The sequence below is a fragment of the Ciconia boyciana genome, chromosome 6 (assembly GCF_034638445.1).
Source record: "Ciconia boyciana chromosome 6, ASM3463844v1, whole genome shotgun sequence".
NCBI lineage: Eukaryota > Metazoa > Chordata > Aves > Ciconiiformes > Ciconiidae > Ciconia > Ciconia boyciana.
Genome location: NC_132939.1, coordinates 26,289,941 through 26,307,996, shown reverse-complemented (window position 1 = coordinate 26,307,996; position 18,056 = coordinate 26,289,941). Strand labels below are relative to the sequence as shown.

Sequence of the window (18,056 nt, the reverse complement as noted above, 5' to 3'; positions counted from 1 at the left end):
TCTTTACTTAAAACTACAGCAGGCCTTATATTTTTGGACCACAACAGAAGAGAAGAGAATCTCCCTAAAATTTCAAAACCTGACACCTGCTTCATGAGACAGACGAAACAGAACACACCTTTTCTGTGCGACCCTAACTTAAAGATGATGCAATGCTTTACACAGATTTAAGTTCCTTGTCTTCCGAGTCTGGAAAGCAATGTTTTTCAGTGAAAGGCATCAGTGTTTTGCTTATGTCCCTACTCAAAAGGCCACTTGCAATTCCATTGCATACAGGTTAGGAAGCATTTTGGGAACTCAGGATGAAAGATAGTACCAGAGTGAATAGCATATAAAACAACTAACTAGCTCAATCTTAGCATCTTCCACTAACTGGCTAGATCTTAGCATCTTCCACAGAGCACTCCAACTGGACATGAAGAGATACTCTCCAACCGCAATGCACTGACACATCCATGTTTTTAAGAGGCAGAACCAAAACTAGCTGCAGACCTACTGATATACCAGAAACAGCAGAAAACTTCTACAGGGAGCATGGATCCTAACTACCCGCTCAGAAATTCCCACCAGGGTAACAGTATAATTTTTTGCCCTGCCAGGTCTACCTGTCTGCCTCTGGCAAAGCCCCGTTGCGGTGCTGTCCCTCTGCTGTCCCACCGCAATGGGGCAAGCGCTGGGGCACCGCACTCGGGCTCTCCTCCCACTGACCAGCCTCAGCTCCCTTTGTAGGGAACGTGCAAGTGACACCGAGCAGCCCAGGCTGGCATTGCTTAAGAACCAAAAGTAACCACAGAAGTCATCCACGTCCAGAAGCCACAAAAAAGTATTTATTTTCTTTCTCTCTCTAAAATAAAATAAAACCCTGTTATAATTATCCTAACCATAACAGACACTTCAGCTTGCAAACACTCTCAAAGCTGCAGTGGGCAATAAATCAGACATGTCACTTCCAGCAACTCATCTCCAGAGCTGGTTGCTATACGGCCATACTATATAAAGAGTTTTTTTCCTGGTGATCCTCAGAGCCAAGATGACTTTTGTTGGCTCTTCTTTAAACAAACACTCCTGTAAATTACAGTTGAATCTAATTTTAGCATTCAATCCTAATTATTTTCCTCTAATTAGTGATTTGAGGGTGGGTTTCGTTCTCATAGGCTGATACACTGTCTTACTAATTTAAAAAATTTAATTCAGTTAACCCAACTCTAAATGTATGCACATGATGTCTCCACTACATTAACTCATCATCACATAAATCACTCTGAAGCCAACCAAGACCTTCTGTTTTCCAGGCAAACTGTCTCAAAGGAACAACAACAACAACAAATAATGGGCAAAAGAAGCTTCTGCAATACCATGAAAGACCAGCAAAATGCACTGAGGCTATGCCCAAACATAGCTGTAACATCCCATCCCTTCCACATCACTCAGAAGGATAAGAGCATTTTTAATAAAGCCACAGAAAATAAAGGCTTATACATCTTCGATGTCCCACAGCTGGAGGGAAAGACAGCAGTTAAAAGTCCACTAATCTTGTACCATTTCCCTTTCATTAGTTTAAGTTTTGAATTTTGGATGGCGCTGAATCTAGAAAGAAGGGTTAATTGTTTAACCTTACAAAAATAATTATGCCTCTTTTGGCACTGCCTTTTGGCCTGTTTCATATTTTTAGTTTCCCAAAGGATTTGAAGCTCAACACACTGCTAAACTCTTTAGTGAATACTGTACCTGTGCATTCACTAAATTAAAATCTGAGACTAGACTTCAAGCTTTTTATAGACTTTGGATCTACCTGTTGTATGTGCTGTGGAAAAACAACCCTCCCAACATTTCTTTGAAACAGAACTTGAAATCAGGTTAATTTTTTTTAATCCAGTGTTTCAATACTGCATGTGTTCAATTCAATTCCTATCACACCACTTATTACCATAAATTGGCTAGAAGAGGAAGTGGTGTGGCATAGCTAACTCTGGTTTAGAACTCTTTCAAACAGTTTTTTCAATCAGAATTTGTCGCAGTTCCGTAACTATTTGTCCTCCTGTATGTTGTGAGCTATGGGTTTTTTTCCCAGTAAAGAGGTAGTTGAGTAGCGATGATTCTTTACGCTCTCAATAAAGCTGATGTTCAGCCCAGCCTTGTCATTCACACAGATCTGTCTACAGAGGTAAGAATCTCAGTCTCCATTCTGATCACTGTCTTTTAAAGCTCCTTCACACTCATATGGTTCCCAAAAATGTGACCCCACTCCTCATTTCAGCAGGAACCAGCGCGCGCACTCACTCCTCCCATCTACTCTTTCACTCCAGAAATTATGCAGCCCTTTTGCCTACTGTCTGTGTTGTGGGGGGAAATCAGGGAAGAGAAAGGGGTGTGTTTTTACTTTTAAACAGGAAAATTTATATGGTGTAAAGTGCTTAATCTAACAGGTCAGAGGGATATTAATACTAAAATCTGATTAAGATATAGCATTTTATTGATACCCTTAGTTAGCATGTACTTGGTTTACCTAAACAAATGAGCTGGTAAAACACCTAACAAATTTATTTATGAAGACGGGAAAAAGAGAGGAATAAACAATTTATATGACAAAAACCCTATACCAATTTTATGTCTAACTTCGCCTTCAGTAGGAGAGAGAAGGGCTTGTCCTTTCCACTTACAGCAGATACTAAGCTTCTGTGAATAGTGTTATTTGCTGACAATCAGTGGCTTTATGTGCATATTTTCATACATATATATGTATATTTATACACACACACACAGAGCCAAGACAAAGCAGATTCTAATCTTCAGCCCAGCCTTTCAACAGTCGCCTCACAAGGAGTCTCAGTGAGCCGCATCTTTCATCCTCTGCCATTCTTCATACATGTGTAAATAGAAATACAAAGTGTGAACTACAACATCAGAACAATGTACTTGTGTCATCTATCGCTTTGCATTTATTTTGCAGAGATGCAAATACTTTCATAAATTATATTTTCTAAAGACCTAGGAAAAACTGCTCCAAGTTTGCTGACCTTCTACTATGACTTGAAACCCTCCAGGTTTTCAGTCTCCCAACAGTTTTGTTTCTAATACTAGCTCAAAGTTAGGTGCTGTCCTCCTTCAGTAATGAAGATGAGACAATCTTCATGTAGGAAAAATGTTGTCCATTGGTGAGCTCCATGTCACGGAGATTATGATAATGTGTTTTTAGAAGCCCAACATGGAACCTTGTTAAGACCAAACCCAATGCCTAGTATGGCCAGTAGAAAGGTCACTGACTTCAATGTGGCCTTGCTCAGGTGTTCATTTCCCCCCCACTGCATTATACTTATTTGTTTTCTCATCTTATACTAAAGTTGAATGTACGTGCTCTTAGCTCAAATAGTATTTCCATCATGCAAATTTGCAGTGCTTTGAACAAGAGGACCCTGGTTCATTATTAGAGATCTCACACGCTATCTCAATCTAAAGGTTAATTACCGTTACTTTACTAATGCTCACTGACACAGCTCCCAAGTGCTGTTTGAAACAGCACAGGGCTCTACAGACATATACAGCAAAACTGTTCCATTACAATATGAACTAGCCCAAATTTAAAGTAACAGCTTAAAAATTATTTTTGACGGATCCTAGTTAGTAAAGTTCGTAGACATTTACACATGTGCTATACAGCAGGGCGTCCTGCTAACAATGAGCTTTCATGTGCTCAGCCAGGGAGAAGGGAGAAAGTTCCTGCAGCGCAGTTAGCATAGTCCTATCTGAACACAGGAATAATGCATGACTTGGCCAATCACTGTCACCAAGCAGTGATGTGTATGAAGTGCAAAGAGCATTTTCATGTTTAAGAGGAAATACTTTATTTTAAATATTCAACAGTCCCTGTCTTCTTCGTATTGTCTCCCAGGGTCTCAGCCAGAGGGAAGGCGGCCCACAGGCTCTGATACCATGTCGCCAGGAAGGCCACTTGTCAGCAGTTGTAGCGTGAGCAACAGCAGGAGGCTCAGAACAAGTATGTGAAATAAAATGCTTATTCAAGAGACAGCACAATGGCTGGTTTTCTAAGTGGCATGAAGCGCTTCGCCCTGTGGGAGCCCTCAGATCTCTGCACTGAGCAGCTGGGTTGCACTCTTCTCCTATCAATAATAATGATAAATAATAATAAAGATAGCAAAGTAAAAGGAAACCCTGAGCTTACAAGCTGCATCGGGTGGACTTAATGCTCCTGCCTCCAAGTGCACGGGACTTAATTCTCCCACCTCTCGCCCTGCAGCCCCTGCTTTCGCAGGGCTGGCGGGGGCTGAGATGCAGGGCTGCTCTGTCTCCAGGCAACGGGCATCACTGAGCCTCTGCAAACCTCTGCAACGCGCAGGAGGAGCAGCTGGGGCAGGTACCCCCCGACTTCACAGAGTGCAGCAGAGCTTTTCCAGTTTTAAAGAATAAAGGCAAAGAGTAAAGCAAGATCTCTGACTACCTTCTGACAATGAAAGCACATTCCCAGGTCTTCCTGGGGTTGCCTGCTTTCCCAGCACTGCTCGCTGGGAAGGTGCCAGGGACAGTCCGCAAAACTTTGTGACTTTCTCTTTCTCAGTGCTGTATATGCTCTCACCTAGGTCCACCTCCTCCTACTGCAGGAACTTTCCAAATTTACTAGCCACCCCTAAGTAACAGTCTCAATTCCTGAAGCTGTGTTTTGGCCAGGCAAAACCTACCAATGTCACGATTAACGGACACGCACACACATCACCAGGCTTCAAAGATGGTCTGTGGGAGAAAAGGTCAGCTGAGAACAAATGATCCATCAATCCTTACATTCACAAGGGGGAAAAGTTCTTCATCAGTAAGGGGATAAATGTCTAATGCCAGGGAGGTGAGCGGGATTGTTACCACTAACTTCAGTGACATCCAGATTTCATTCACGGTGCTTCGGGCAGGTTTACTCATGACGCCCTGTTCCACTCTCCTCCCCTGTACAGCTGATGTTGACAGAGATTGGGATGGTCTTACTTTGGCGGAGGTTCAGTATTTGAGGAAAGACCAAAGAACACCGTGAACTAAGAAAGTTATGGACAAGAGCTAAAAACCACACAAACCTGGTCCCTGAGCATCTTCAATTCACAGATGATCTACAGGCCACTGGCATTCAAAACAAAAATTGCAGAGGATGAAGTTATTTGACAGAGAACCGGAAGTATACTCATAGAGGTTCTGTAGCATTCAACTGCCTCCCAAACAATTGTTGGAGCTGCTATATGGACATTATATAATTGCAGATACACAGGAAAGAATGATCATGAATAGAAAAAAGAAATGTATGACAAATTGCTGCATTAAGATGCTCTGATTCAAACCAGACTTAATTCAAAGAAACCCTGTGTCTAATAGAAAAAAGAGGTCACAGTGTCCCTTTCCCACCTTACTCGATGCTGTGTCAGTATTTGAGGATCTTAGCCATAAACATTGTTCCTGATACAACACTATACAGCAAACACAACAGATAGTCTAACCTTCCTCATCATCACAGTACTGATATACTATCCAGTCGGGATTTTTGCTTTCATTCACCATGACTAGAAACGTTAAAACAAACACTACCTAGGGGTGCATGAAATGCTAAAATCAGGAGCACTCGGAGCTTGGGAATTCTCATGGCTCCTGCTGTAATCTCAGCTCCCTGCCCGTGCCTTCCCTCCTCTCTTAACAATTTATACAGCGTCACTGCCTTGGCAAATAGCTTATTTTCCCTCTAGTAGTGACAGCTGTTAGTGTAGGAGACAGCACAGTATAACGTTACTCATTAAGAGAGGTAAAGAACTACCTCCCTGGAATATAGCATCACCTCCAGTTGAACTCTGGGGAAAAATACGTACAGTCCTTCTTTGCTCCTTTGTGAGCAATGACATGGAGCATCAGAAGGGACTGGCCAAAGTGCACATTATACAGGTGTCCTCAAGGTGATTAATTCATAGCATGCGATCCCACTACTGCTGCAAAGGGCAGCTCTAGTGCCAGAAGGCCAGATCCTTTGCAATACAGGGTGTGTCCTCCTCAGCCAACTACACCAATTTTACAACAATTTGCTTAAGTCAGAAGTGTGAGCTGAGACCTGGGTAGCAGGTACTTCTGGACTTCTGGATTTCAATCCCAGTTCACCCACTGATTCACTCAGAGGGAAGGCAAAGTTCTCTTTATCTTTTATATCAAACCATCTTTCCCCCAAAATCCTTACACGTATACAGACTGTCTTGAATCACATAAATCTTTACAGCCTTTCCCTCCCCAACATGCCCTTTTTGCAAAAAGCCCTTTGCAACTTTGCCTCAGCAAAGGAAGAAGACAACAAGCAGTTGACTGTGGCAGAGCTGAGTTGCATCAAAGAATCTGGAGGCACAGGAAAGAGGAAAGACAGAAGAAAGATGGGGAAAGGCGCACGTCAGAGACATGGCACACCTGCAAAGCTGAAGCACGGAGGTCCTTTCTGAGATAAGGAGAGCTCCAGATCAGAGGTGACAGCAAAGATCCAAGCAGACAACTTAATCTTGATCTAGGAAACCATTGAGACATTCAGAGCACACTTCAGCAAAGCCCTACCACCACTGGCTTCTTCAGGACCTACAACTTTAAATACCCATTTAAGTGCTGTAGAGAAAACAGGCCAGATGGTTTAGTCCCCATTGCAAGACCACACTCTTCTGCCTGGTGCTAGTCTGTGCAAATTGATCCCTTGTTCAGAAATTAAAAAAAAAATCAGCAGCACTGAAAGACAGGACAGAGCAGCTCTGATGGAGAAGAAACCCAGAGCGATGCTGATTGATTATTCCCAGAATGCCTTTCCCAGAAGCATTAACGAAGTACGTGCCTGGGACAGCAGCCCTGAGCAGCGCATGGAAACATTTGAAAAGCTCGCTGAGCCCTCCTCTGCACCCACAGACCTCCCTGCCTGATGAGCATATTTAAAACAGTTCTGCAAAGCACTACAGCCTGGGTCCCTACTAAAAACAACATTCCCTTCCCGCATCTCCTCCCCTTTAAATCAAGCTCAAACCCCAAATCTGGGGACGCCTGCAGTATGTGTATAATGGTATCTGTCCAACATTCCTCAGTAATAGCATCACTTGGGATGGGGAGGAGAGAGCTGCTCACTGGGGAAGGCATCGTACGGGGGATACAGGCAAGAGAGGCAAAATATAAACAATATCCTTTGGAGGCTTCAAACAGAGCCTGCTGCTGGTGCTGAAGGCAGTCATTTTAATCCTCAGCTGCAAGTCACTGGGACACAATAACAGAGAATTAGCAAAGACAACATTTAATGATAACTATGAGCACTCGTGCTTTATTCCTTGACTTGCAGCTGAGAGTATTCAGTAACTAGAGGTGGACGGGAACATAGGAACAAGAAAAGCTACAGCAAACAGACTACCTGCAACCACAAGCAACAAAAGCAACTCATCATCAGAAGCAAGAGTAATGCCCTAATGGTCATTCTCCTGCCAGACCAACCCCAAACTCTTCCAGCAATGGAGCACAAACAAATTTTATATTAGCAAAAACCAAGAAAAATTGCTCTGCATCAGTATCATCACAAAGAACATAGCAAGATAATCAACAGATTTTGTTGTTTGGGTGACAAAACAAAACAAAACAAAAAACAGAGGGGAAGAATTGCTTCAGTTTGAACTGGAAGATTTTTCTTCTGAAACAAAACAATACAAAGGTATTTCTTCACATCAACTCCCCAAAGTTTTGTTCAACCTAAAATGAAACGTTATTTTTTTATGTTTCCTAACTTAAAAAACAAAACAAAACACAACATGCACCCCCAAAACACCACACCAAACAACCCAAAACCTCTTTTTATAAAAAGTATGGATCAAATTTTAATAGGAAAATGTGGTTTTCATTTTGAAATGTTGAAAGGATCAGCTTTGGCATTTCTAAAACAAAAATATGTTGCATTAAAAAATCTGGAAGTAAGTATTTTGATGTTTACAAATATATCTGTAAACCTTTTGTTGACTGAAAGTATTCACTTAATTTCAACTTGATTTTATGAAGATTTATGGTCTCTGTGAAGATTTTGGAAAAAAGGTTTGTGTAATTTCCGTCTTTCATAAAAATGATCTAGTACAGAGCTGTGATTCACAGACTTGATACACACAGCTGATTTTCTATTCACAGAAGAAGAAACATCAAATCCCTACACTTTTCCTCAATTACCATTATTCTTGATCAGTAGAAAAAATACATAGCAAAACACCAAGACTCAAGCAGCTAAGGCAGCACTTTTAGCTTTGTACACCTAATACTCAGGAGTATCGAGTGCCCCTAGGGATTTATATTGCTAGTCCTAAACGTCTGGATTCAGGTTTACGCTTACATCTAGCTAGTTTGAATTTTTCCAAATGAGTCATTTCCAGCTACATCTTAAAAAAAACCACAAAACCAACAAAAAACATTTCATTACTCCTTTTTAAAAGCCACCATCACTTATCCCCTTTTCCTGGGATGAAGACTTGTTGAATATACGCAACTTTATCCATCGTGTGGTCATACTAAGTCACTAGGAGAATCAGAGCTTTGCAGTACTGATCTTCAGGTATTTTAAATGATCATAAATTGTATTAATGTAAGTAGTCCGAACGTACAGTCTTTATTTTGAACACTGGCTTTTGGCAGAAGGAGATGGAATAGCAGAATGCCAACTCCTGGTTCCAATCAGTTCAGTAAGAGTTTGGCCTTCAGTGCTGCTACCAGATAACATACAAAACTGGGAGATGGAAAGGGAAATAGAAAAGCAAAGGCAGTTTTGGCAAGTGATTCCACTTTCCAGTAACGTGATCCATACACTAAGCCAACTCAACTAACAGGCCAATAACTTGCGATAAACTTATAGCTCCATTCTGAGAGCTGAACACTTAAGCATGGGAAAAAAGAGGACAAACTGATTCCTGTCCTTCTTGTTGACTGAATACTTGTGGGACAAATAAATTTAAATTGAGGATATTATTTTTAGCCTCCTTGAAATGTACTCTTGGATGTACTTTCCAGCCACAAAGGTTATAAATGGTCCAGGTCAGTTTGAGGAGTCAGTGACAAATTCTGCCTTGACATATATGTCATCTGTATTGCACTGGGTGTCTGTCTGTCCCCCTCTAGCATCAGCAAGGGCTACCCAGACAGCAGGCAGGAATGCCCAAACCTGATAACCACCCCTGCTGCAGAACATGGGGAAACCAGTGGCTCAGGTAGCCATAAACTCTAATATTCTGTAATCTACAGTCGCCAGGGAAAGGTGCCAGGAACAATTTGAGATGGCAACTACAGAACAGCCAGTTCCCAGGAAAAGCTTCCTCCTACCCTCCTGGGCTCAGGGGCTGGCCCGCGCCATGCAGCAGGGAGGGACTGAGCCTGTTAAACCTCCTATATACTTTAAAATTTCAAGCCAGTGCTACAGCCCATCTGAAAATTAGCACCTGGGGAGTGTTGGGGGATTTGAAAATAAACCTTCCACAAATGATTAAAAAAGGAAGTTTATGTTGCTTCAACATACTTCTTTGGAATTTATTTATTTTTGCACATGCTGCTGAGGGTGCTGGTCCAGTCATTACTTGTGCTGTGCTCCCCATTTTCAGAAAAGTAACAGCTGCAGACAGTCCCCTGTTCAGCTCAAGACCTCACTATGCTGTGCACTGAAGCTAAAATACAGGCAGAGCACTGCCATTATATCCCCTCATGTCATCTGGCCACAAAATGCCTGCACCTCATCTCTACCTTACAGCTCCTGCAACACACTACTGAGGAGAACAGCCCTGAATGTCCAGCACAAGCATGTCCAAGGCTGTTCAGTTCCTAGTTTCTTATCTGCCAGTACCGTCAACAAATGTAACATCTGCCAAGGATGCAGGTCACATCCATTAGAAGCTAACTGGAGAATGAGTCATTTTACAAAGGACAAATCAGCCATTAGATTATCATTATCTTTACCGTGCACAAGCCTGGCCAGCAGCTGACCTACGCGTACGCTCCTCTTACAAAAGAGCTCTCAAGATCTTGCACTAAATAGACACAGCAATGCAAGCAAGAAACCTCAGCTTTAAAACAGGTCAAGGCATTCAAGAGTAATAATAACCTTTTTCATATTCTGCAGGTTTAAAAATCAACTGGTTTTCAATTTTTTTTTAATGTAAGATGTATAGACATTTTTTGATAGGCAGTTTTTCATGTGAGGAGAGGGAATTTCTGGGTTACCTCTTTCCTTTTTTTCTTCCCTTCCCCATTCCTGCTTTGTCACAGAAAGGAGGAGCAACAGGGAAAAAAAATGAAGATAAACCCTCCAGAATGAAAACTTGCTCATCTTCAGGTTTCTCTGAAAAGGAACGCAAAGTCTCATGAAGCCAGTTTCTGCACAAAATAAAATACTTCTATCACCTTTTTCTACAGGAGAAAAGTTACCAGCTGTATTACCATCCTTACACAGAGGGGGAAGAAGGGCAGACAGGAATCAAGCTACTTCCCGCTGTCAGAATGCAGGCTAGGCGCAGAGCTAGTAATTGAATGCAAAACTCCCCAAACCCACTTCACTGCTTACAGGGTAATACTATCCTTATTACTGATTTTAATAGTTAGCACCTTTCACTGATCCCAGCTCTCACTCATAAGCCCAAGAAAAAAAGCTTCAAATACACGCACATTACCCCTCTTACATATCTGCTTCCTGAGAAATCTCTACAGTGAGAGAATAATTCTAGCAGCTCTTAAACTAAGTCCCCAGCTTCACTCAGTATTTTTCAAAATTCACAAATCAAAAGCAAATGTACTTCTGTAGGTCTCAAAATAAGCGATGCAAAGCCTCTACTGCTGTTCTGAGTGACACCATCTCAGCCGCTCCACCACAGGACTCAGCACGGCGATGAAAGGCAGCTTTGCTTTCCTGCCCTGTCACGTTGGGTAAACCCCATTTTCCCTTGACAAAGCACTCTACCCGTGATATAGTCAGGCAAAAAAGCGCTTTAAATTAGCACTGTAGCATTAGAATTAAGTGATAGGAACTGAGATGGACGTATTTCTAATGACAATTTATTTCCTCCTCCTTCATTACCATTTACATGTCACACAAGCTCCTGGCTCCATAGGAAAACACGCACAGCCAAAACCAGCCCCCACGTGCGCCACAGTTAACATCAGAAGCACCATCTCCAAGTCTCTGGGGCAATACCTCTCAGAAGAAGGCCGACCCACCTCTGGCAGAGTCAGCTGCAGCGACGTTTGAGCCCTCTGGCTATTTGTGTCACCTCTAGACCCGTCAGAGACAGAAGCAGCAAACATGCACCACATTGTCAGCAGCCACTTACAGCCTGATGAATTAGCTTACAGCACCTTCAGCAGCAGAAGTTAAGAGCTGAAACCTCCTGCTGCCCCAGCCGCGATCCCGAGTGGGGCTCCTCAGCTCCAGCAGCCCGCAGGTGGCTGCCGGCCACTGCCGGGCACGCTTGGAGCAAGGCTGGAACAGTGCCGGCAACACACGCCCTGCCTGCCCTCTGGATGCATCGCCACCTGATGCTCACCCTTTGCGCACATCTTTCACTTATGAACGTGCATACAACAAACAGGTCATCGTTGGCCATGACAGTTATTCGGACAGTCATAAATGTGAGCAGACTGTAACCAAAACACGAGGCCTGGGAGTTTGCAGAGAGCTTGAAACAATAGCTGTCAGGTGAGAAGCGTCCCATTTATCTGCACAATGTTTACTCAGATGTCCAACGACAGGCACGTACATGTCAAAAGTCGTTAGCCGCTTCATTGGTAATTTGAGAACCAAGCACATGGGGCATCGCGTTGTTCCACACCACTCGCTGTGAGTGACAGCTCCTCTTGATACCACAGTGGACAGCATTTGGGAGGCACCAAATTATCTTTTGTGAAGAGAAAGCTATGTGAGGACATTCCCCTGCCATACTGGTGCAAACCCCAGCATCTTAGTAAAGCCCAGGAGGCTTCCACAATTCTACCTCTAGTATAAGCACAATTTATCATACAGGAAGATTCTCTTGGAGACTCATTTTGCAGAGATATGAGAGCAGCACAGCTTCTCCAAATTATTTAACTCACAGTCTAAAGAAAAATTAAAGAAAATTAGAACTTCCTCAATATGATATCTGCTTCCTTTGGTCAATGCGGCCTCCATTTCCAGGCTTTTATGAAAAATACCAAGCCTTTAAAAAGTTCTTACTCCATTTTCATAAAATTGCAATTTCTTTAAAAGTTGTCCAATTGTGCAACATTTTAAAAATAAAAAATTGTATATTGCCAATGCATACATAGATGATGATAATAATAATGATAACAACAAACAATTAATTTTCTGAAAAAAAAGTGTTTATATAAACACTTTTCCTTATTTTCCTTTCCACTTCTGTAATCACACCTCAGCATAACACAGATTGAGTATTATGACGTGATTGTGGTAAATGAACCCCAATTTCTAGGACAGAGTGGTTTCTTTGTCTGCTTTTATTTTTAAGAAGTCTGCAATATTATCAGTTGCTGAACAGATTTTTATAAGGAGAATCAACAGGGCATCACAGGGAGTCAGAAGTGATGGCAACCACAGGGAGAACTGCTAAAGACTGTATCCTAATTACTCATGCAAGAAGACAGAAGAGGAAGGGTGCCCAACTCCTATGCACACACGCACAAGCACGCACTCACTCCTCTCCAAGAGCTGGCTGTGTTCCCAGCTCCCAGACCTATGCTCTTCCCACTCTAGACTCTGCCTCTGCTTTCTGGACTCAACGCATTCAGCCCTATTTGTGCTCATGTTGCTCCAGCTGTTCCTTTGCACAAGTCACTAAGTGGATTTGTTTGGAGTTCAGACTTAATTCCAAAAAGCGGGCAGTTTCTGTTCATCAACAAGTGACAGTTGCACCAGGAAACAAACAACAAACCTCAGGGGTGTTTTCAGGCCTTTTCCTGAGCCGGCACATGTTCTGACCCACCCCTGTTGCCTGCAGAAGCACCTCAGCCTCTAAAATACTGCTGCATGCAGCCTTGCTTCCTGCGGGCTCAGATGTTCCAGCTGCTTTTGGGGATAATCAGACTATGGTCATCCCCAGCAGCGGGCTTGGACATCGAGCAGAGCAGAGGAAGCCGGTGGCCCAAACTGGTGCATGCCACTCCCTCAGCACAGCAGCAGGAACGAACAAAGCACGAGCTGGGAGCAGGAGGTTCAGGTCTCTGCAGCCCCGCGTCCTCATCTAATACAGTGCAACGAGGATTAGCGCCATTTCATAAACCATGTTTTCAGGCAATGGGGAGGAACAGAAGCCCCAGTTCAGCAGCACTGTTTTTGTCCCAGCTCTCAATCACAAATCATGAAGTTGTGGTGGAAAGAGATTTTCACCCCTTAAAATTTCAAGTACTGAAATAAGGACGATCCGGTAGGGAACACCTGGGAGCAAAAGGCAGGATCCCCTTGTAAGAGGCCAGGTGTGCTTGCATCAGGACTAGAAATATACACTGAGTAAATGGCAGATTGTGACTGAACAGGGATGCAGAGGGGACACTCCGTGCCTCTGTCCCACTGCCTGAGCATCCTCTTAAGCAAGAAAAATCAAAAGGCGAGGAGGATTATTACTGAGTTCAGGACGCAGGAAAATGCTCAGCAGCATCTTCTGCTCCCATCATAGCAGCTGAACCTCATTTGCTATCGCTGCTTTGACTAATCACCTAAACCGTGACAAAAGAGCCACAGTGAAATCTTTTGCACAGACCAAGACTGTATACATGCGTACTGTAACCTACCGCTTTTCTTTTGCCCAAATCTTCCACAAAAGCAGAACAACTTTCAGCAAGATAAAAAAAAAGGCAACTGTAAAAAATCAATTTTTAGAAAGAATGTAGCATGATGCCATTTTCCTTATATGGCAACTGGTATCCCATGTGGAGTCTCAAACAATAGCCAGCCTGGCAGGGGGTGGAGTAAGAAGACGACTTGGGGGAAAAAAATTATATATATATATATTCCCTGCTGGCCCTCACCCTCCATTTCCTCTTGGATTTCTTTGTGACTGCACTGAAAGGGGTCAATAGCTCCCAGCTTGAGAAATGCAGCTTTTGAAAGGACTATCACCAGCATCTGTATTTAAAGCATGCCTTTTACTTCACAGCCCCCCAGCTAATGCAGTGCTTTTAAAAAGTGAGCAGCAAGATAAACTTTCAGGGAAAAGAAAAAGGGAAGAGTAGAGGAGAAACGGTACCTTTCTGCTTTGGTTTACTGACACTTTCACAGGAAAAAAGCTTGACTGGCAAAGGAGGGACAAGGAACATAAGCTGCAGATGATCTAAAGCGCTACGGATCATTACACCTTGTTTCAGTCACCACCTCCCCATCCTTTAAAGTATGCTACAAAACCCCATGAAGCAGCCAAGCACCAAGCTGGAAAAGAATTTCAACTGATTAAAAACAATGGGCAAATTAGCACTGGACTCATTGAACACATCAAAGCTTTGCAACTCAATCTGCAGTGTTTAAGAAATTCTGATCTGACAAACACAGGCAATCTAGTCAAATTTTGATAGGCTTAATTAATTTATCTTGATAATGAAACACCAGACCAGTGGCTAAGTTTATATTTAGGCTTTCTATTTGAGGAAATACTCCAGAAAAGCTATGGCACGTTAGAGCCAGGGATTTATTGGGAGGGAGGGGGAACAGGACTATAACCTTCTCCTTTAGTGCCACTGGACGTGGCCCATGTGGAAGGCTGGCACGTGCACAGTTTTTCAGGACCCCTGGCCCCACTTCACATTGCAGCCCCATTCAAACATCCGATAGCAATTATGTTGCAGTCACTTTCTGTATCAGCATGTGGTTTTTAATTGACTTTGGAAGTGGATGAATCCAAGTGTCCACACAAGGAGTTTATACAGATCAGCTGTTGCTGTAGTTCCCAGGTGTAAACAGGTCGAGACTCCATCCATGTGCTTTAGAAACTGAGTAACAGTTCCCACTACTAAAACTTTTCCAAATTTAAGGAGCAGAACGGGTGAAATGTCACAGAAAGAAGCTCTACTTCATGTTGAGTGGAGACAGTTTAAATAAGAAGGGCTATGATTTTCCAGCTCTAATTTATTTGACTTTATATTCATCTGGTTATTTGACTGGAGTCTTTCAGTAAACACCAGCAGAATCCCACAGTATTCATCTAACATAGGCCTGAAATTCACAGACGGAAAGGTGCAGTGGTACCTCCAGGAGCACCGCACACAGCAAAAAGCTATTTCATATAGTTCCTACCAAATTGTCAGAGAGAGAAGTCAAAAATGAGGCCAGCGAATGCTCCAGAAACAGAGAAGTAAATTGCCTCTCAGAGTCTCTAGCATGAGCAGCATACGACTTTGCATTTCACTTTAGTTTCCAAACATACTATCTTTCTCACAGGCATTCAAATACATTAGTCTGTGCCTTATCAGATCCTGAATTACTATTGTAGAAAAGCTTCTGCGAGTCTGAGAACTCTGTAGTTCAGAGACATTTATGTGGCTGTAATGAGTACTGACAGATAAGCCACACTCATGCATACACGCTTGCAACTGATGTCTGGTTTAACACAATACAGCCCTAAGCCTTCATAATACAGCATAGGAAACAGAATCCTCCCATCGCCTACTACTAATTGCATCTGCAGCGGTCAGGGGTTGAAAGAGAAGTAAGCAGATTAATTCTATTAAACTGTGCAATAGTATCCCAAGGGGACAAGGGAAAATCCCATCATTTAAAACAGGACCGGTAGACGCTGCTGGGAACGATGTTACATACTAGTAGGGGATTAAGGGTTTGGACTAAAGGGCCTCATCTTTTCCAGATCTGGTTTCCATAAGTCATTGCAATTAGAACTGCAGGGCTTTTCTGTTTGTTTTTTTCACTTTTGGATGACCTGAAACATCTTGCCCAGTTGAAAACTAAATTATTTAATTAATTTCTTACTTAATCCATTCCCCCCAACATACACTTCTTTATTCTTTTTCTTAAAAAGCTTTCTGTTTAAATTAAGGTAACTTTCAATATAAAATTATTTGAGAACAAGAGGTTTAACTATTGTTTTATTAATACCTCACCTGTAACATTTTTCTTTTTTCAGCGCACTCCTCCCACACTTTTAGCCTATATTTATCTCAACTATATGAGCAGTCCTGATCCTCTGAAAGTACATTTTTGCTGAAAAACATTCCCTGTGCTGTAAATACAATGTAAGGTTTCACTCCTACAGATATGGCAGGCAGAGGTGACAAAGCCCCTCTTGAGCCAAATTAATGGAAAAAATCCTCTGCTCAGCCCACTGCAGCAAGGCCAGAGCCCAGCAGCAGCAGCAGAGCCCGAGCATTAGGAGCACTGTCTGCCTTACCTGCACGCTGCTTTGAGGGGACAGGCCTTCAGAGAAATACTTGTTCTCCTCAAGAAGTCCGGTTGTACTAAACATGCATCGGTCAGGGTCCTTGTTTCAGGTCCCTAGCACCGTGATCCAGCCTGGTCAACCTGTCAGAAACAGCAATGACAAATACATAAGAAATACACCTCCATACCGGGCCTGAGGAGAAGAGCGTGACTTTGCTTTACTACTTCCCATTCAGGTGAAGATCAACCCTTTATTGCACACCTGAAGGAGGTGAGGGGAAGCATCTGGCAGAGACCCTGAAGACCTTGGCGAGGTCTGGACTGAAGGCAAAATCTTCCTCCTTACTTTCCAGTCCATTTAGACTGGCCAAAGAGGGCTTTGACCAGAAGGTAGGAGGAGGAACAGGACTATTTCCAGAAGAGTAAGAGAGGAGCAACAGAGTTGCTCTGCATCTTCCCCTCCTGCTCCCCTGTGCAGCAGGGGAGAGTCACCAGGGAAACAGGAGAGGACAGGAACTCCAGGAAGAGATGCTATGAGTCCCCCAAAGGCAAGTCCCAGAACAGAGGATGGAGCAGTGTGCAAAAAAACCAAGGTAGTTACATGTTTAAGACATAGGCGCATACACACACACCCCCCTTCCTAGATTGTATGCAAGAAATATGCACACAGGTGTTCACTTACTGGATAGACGTTAGAGCACAACTGTACGCTGAATGGAGGGAGCCAGAAAAGATTGAGGATGAAAAAGAGGGCAAGGTGATGGAGCCAAGAGGCAGGCAAGGGTGGGATGAAGATAGCAACAGAGCCAGGAGGACATGGGTTCAGTGGGAGATGCTCAGGTGGTGAAAGCAATACGCAAGCAAAAGAAGGTAAATTAGAGCCTGGAGAAAGGCAGGAAAGGCCAGTGGGAAAGGACGAGGGATCATGCCAGATCTTGTCAGTTTCTCCTTGCAGAAGTCAGTCAGACCTGGGGCACAGAGGTGGAGCCAGCACTTAACAGAGCAATCGCTCCATAACGGCTTCTCTCTGGAGAACACCACCGAGTCTGGATCTCATTCTTCCTGACAGCTCCAATTCAGATACGAAGCTGGCGCCACGCAAATCCATTTCATAGCATTACGTCTCTCCTCCCCAGTCTACCTTGCTGCTTTGCTCTCTTTTGAAACCAAAACCCTCCACCCTGCCCAGCCCCTCCAGCATCCCAAAGCCAATGCCAACTGTCCACGTGCAGCATCAGGGAGCATTGGTGCCCCCCTGCACCACAGTGCTTAGTAGCTCCTCCAGGGTCAAGATGAAAGCTGGGGGAGAAGGTCCTTTCACGGCAACTCCACCCAGCAGTCCCGTGAGGCACGGAGACAGGGCTGCAGCCGGACATCTCAAGCTCCCCCTCTCTGTCACGCTCTCTGGAGAAGACAGACATACTGAGCTGAGCTAGCAGCTAGAATCCAGTAGCTTACAATGCCGCTAACAAGCCAGCTGGGAAGCGCTAATGTCACACCAGACTACATGACAGGAAATTCCTGCCACAGTGCGGGTATCAGCCCTCTGTTCGCCGCCCCCTGCTCCCCTCCACAGAAGTGCTATTTCACACTTCCCCAGGGCAAGGGAGCGGGCTCAGGGGGACACAGGGGTGCTGCACGCTGAGTCCAGCCTCCGACGCCCTGCCGAGGAGTGCCC

The 18,056-nt window shown here is 43.6% G+C and overlaps 1 protein-coding gene across 13 annotated transcripts in view; it reads right to left on the bottom strand.

The window, feature by feature from the left end:
- The window catches only part of TSPAN18 (tetraspanin 18), a 169,991-nt gene that overhangs the window by 46,000 nt on the left and 105,935 nt on the right, over positions 1-18,056 (bottom strand). For 10 of the 13 annotated variants that reach the window (XM_072864996.1, XM_072865001.1, XM_072864989.1 and 7 more), the window contains one exon: positions 16,389-16,519. The exons of the other annotated variants lie outside the window; for them this stretch is intronic. The gene's annotated coding sequence lies outside the window, so the exon portion shown is untranslated. The remainder of the gene's footprint in view (positions 1-16,388; positions 16,520-18,056) is intronic. 13 annotated transcript variants of the gene reach the window in all.